The following is a 3,992-nucleotide window of genomic DNA, read 5'->3' as shown; positions in this document are numbered from 1 at the left end:
TTCATTCTATGAGCTTTGCCTTCGCGCGAGATGTCAAGCGATTGGAAGCTCTTGATCTCAGCTTTGATACCACTGGTGCACAGATCAGATGGTGTATACATGCCTAGTGAATGCCGGAAGGCTCCCAAGAACAAAGAATTCTACAAATCTTCATAATTTCAAGAACAAAGCAAAAGGGAATTTGCACGACATGAGACAAAAAGACAAATTGGATGCAATCTTCCCCCATGCCTTGTGTGAGTGCTTCAAAAGGTATATATTTATAAATTTTTTTATATTTTAGCCCAAAAATAGCCCACTTTACAAATAGCATAGTTTTGCTTTTTTGTTTTTTTTTTCCCAAATATGAAGTGAGGCGTTTGGGAGTTCGAAAGTCAAGCTATGCCCAAATACAAATATCAAATAATGAAATATTTAATCGAGTGTCTATGGGAAGTGCCTATGGGCATACAATGTTATAAATTTTTTGTCAAGTGCTTTAATAAGTAAGCACGCTTAAATAAATATTGGTTTCACACCTTTAGTGAAAAGGCGTGCACCCATAAAAAATAGTAATTCTTCTAGTCATTTAGATTTACGACATCGCTCGTTGCTATCCAATGCCATCGCTGCCTACTCTACACATCAATTGAAGCATTCACAATTGTTAGAAAATAATTAAATAAAATCCAACAAAAGTGAATACCTAAAAGTCTTCGACTATAAAATAATTAAATAGGTTGAAACATTGAACTTATCTTAATTTAATTCAAGTGCACACTCTAAACTCGTAAATGTCTATTAATTTAATATGTATTTTATAGAATCACCCGATGTGGAATTACCTACGTTCACATTAAATTAATCTGATGGTCGAAAAGGATAGGGGTACCCGTCAACTTCTCGTGCAAGGAATCCTCTTTATACACAAGCCCCGACAAATAAATAGTTCCTTACAAAATCCACCATGGAATATGCCTCTTGGCATCTGCAGAGAAGTGGAGATGGTCTATCTTTTTGAGAAGTACCTACCTACTAGCATGCTCATGATACAAACTCACTTCCTGGTGCATCTTGTAGATGAAGTGGAGATTGTGGGACCCATCCATAAGCGATGTATGTTTTTCTTGGAGCACTTCATGAAACCCTGAAGGGCTTTGTGCGACAACGCGCTTCCAGAAGGTAGCATATTTCACAATGGCTACCACAACGGTGGATTTACAATGGCTACCAGCAGTGGATTCAGACAATAGTATGCTATGGTGGCTGAAGGACGATAACAGACTTGACTAGAGATATGGTGGTTGGAAATGTGGTAGAAGAAAGGATGGATGTTGAAATGGAGAAGAAAGTGAATCATTTTTGTATGTTACATCATACATCCATGGAGAAGTGGCTAAATACGAGCAGGCCACGAGAGATCGAGAAGAAATGCGATCATAATTTTGATGCAGTATATGCAATCAAATGATTCGATATCCTGAGATCATGGAGGATATGTCGTGGTTTATGTCTATGCGATGATTACATGGATCTTTGATTGTAGCTTCTCATAAAGTGGTAGGGGTCTCTACTAGCGAGTAGGAATTCTTGAGGGGAGTCTATTCGATGCTCCTTTGCATTGGGATAAGATTTCTGATGGCGAGGATCTGTAGCTCGCACTTAGATTCATGCACTACAACAAAAAGGCGTCTTAGACGCGCTCTTAGACGTGATTTTTAAATTGAGAGAAAATCTTATGGGCACGTCTATAAGCCCGTCTAAATGCGCTTGTACCATTTCGCGTCTAAGACGAGCATATACACGCATAAATAAATGCGTCGATGAAAACCAAAATTATTATTTATTTAATTTCTTTTGTGTGTCTACAAGCGCGTCTACATGGAAGATTAGATGGGCACATAGACACGTGCATAGACGCGCTTTTACATGCGCTAGTAGACCCGACTGCAAAACCAAAAATATCATTTTTTAACAAAGATATTTAATTTCTTTTTATTAATTTGAATTATATAGCGTGTCTATGGGTGTGTGTACTGTGCATTCTAGACATGAGTATAGATGCACATTTTCTACAATTTAGGTGCGCAAATAGATGCGAAGCACAAAATTAGAAAAAAAAACCTGAGAACATGTGGTTGCTAATTGGTTTTTTTTTCCTCCTCCCATACATCAAATTGTGCATTTGGGGAAAACACAATGGATTTGAAGGCACGAGAATTGAAAACAAAAATCCATGTATTCATTATATATAAAACGCATTTACATGGGGAGTTTAAGTGCTTGCGATCTAAAGCATGGCCACAAGTAATATGCTCAAAGATGGATAATAGAAAAAAAAAGCAACAAGGCCATAGAGGAGGCATGGTGCTCCTCTACGATTTTGAACAAGAAACATCTATGCTACCACCACCATCGCTACTGGCGTCGCTATCCCCCTCCTTGCTATGCTCCACATCGAGGTTCGCCTACACACACAAAAGATCAAGGTTGCTTACGTATAATTGCAAAGAAAAAGTTATAATTAGCCATACTTTTAATAGGAAAGTAAGAAAAACATACCTCCTCTGGCTATCAAATCCTCATAGCCCGGTTGTATTGCTCCTCAGTGATGAGACCCTTCTCATAGAAGTGAAGCCATGTGGCTGTGCGGTTATGGCCTCGATGGTAACCTACCTCCCTAGGAGTAGGCATCCTATCAACGATAGTAGTCTGCAAAACAATTATGATATACAAACAATTATGAGACACAATGTATTAGAATAAATTACATAAAGAATTGAAAAAAATATAAAATTAAAAAAACTAAAAATCAAAATATACTTGCAAACTCTGCCTCCCACGACTCTCTGCCACCCGATCGGTAATGCGATGATCCCATAGTTTCCATTTGGATGCGTCGCACCTCTACGTGTTGGTGACTCTTCACTTTCTCTACTACTTTCTTCTTGGCTTTCTTCCACTGTATGTGGTGGCACATAGGTGGTTGACTATAGGCTCCACGCTCCTCCTTGTCTCCGGAGTGACTCCCTGGTGCGTGTTGTGAAGCAAATCCCTCACTTTTGTGCGTCCCCAATCATCCGAGAATCGCTGATCCTCAAGATTTGGGTACCTCCTATGGACTGCCTCAGCACCTCCTGTCACACAAGCCACTTTTCTGATTCTTGAAGTAAATGAAACAATCTTTATACATCGCATGCACGATGCTCCTCATGTACACCATTACATTCCTTCCTTCATCATCATGGACGATGCCACCAGTATCTGTAACTCTATAGTACTGGCATACAAGCTCCTCTACGTGATCTTCTGGTGAGGGTGATCGCTCGCAACCTCCTCGGCAACCCCCACACAAGCCTCATCCTCCCCCTCGACTCTCCCTCCTCCCTCTCTGTCGACTACCCTCTGCCTCACTGGATGCACGTGCTTCCACAAATGCATGTGCGTCGGCTAACGCTTGTGCTTCAGCCGATGCATGTACAAGCGTCGCACGTGGAGTACCTGCAATTGGGGTTTGGACATTTGGTGTTTGGGAATCAATGCTAGGCAAAGACATCAACGGCATTCCAGACATAACGCTAAAATACCTCGTCTACTGTGGGAGAGCGGCCAAGGTGTCTAGTCATCTCTCCCATGAAGTCTTCCTTGCTAGGAAAACCTCTAAAAAAAGCATTGATCCCTCTGCTAAATTGTGCAAAAGTATCATTCATGCACTCCAAATCTGGGTCATTGCTAGATGAACTAGGATGCGACATCTGCAAACAAAACACAGAAATAAGACAAATTTGCTAAACTGCAATATTGTGTAAATTGTACTATTGTGTAACATGTTTGTATAATTCCAGAAATAAAAGCTTGTCTTTTTAATCAAACCTGGCACATGTATATTCGTGTTTGAGATGCACAATAGACGCACTCTCAAACACTTTCCCAAAGTCAAAGCCTTTGTTTTTTTAGCAAAGCACGTATATTCTCACATCTAGTATACAGAATAGGCGCGCTCAGAGACGTGG

The sequence above is a fragment of the Lygodium microphyllum genome, chromosome 24 (genome assembly GCF_053477565.2).
Source record: "Lygodium microphyllum isolate KBCC chromosome 24, Lygodium_microphyllum_v1.1.10, whole genome shotgun sequence".
NCBI lineage: Eukaryota > Viridiplantae > Streptophyta > Polypodiopsida > Schizaeales > Lygodiaceae > Lygodium > Lygodium microphyllum.
The sequence above is the reverse complement of the archived record's forward strand: the minus strand, read 5'-3'. Positions refer to the sequence as shown.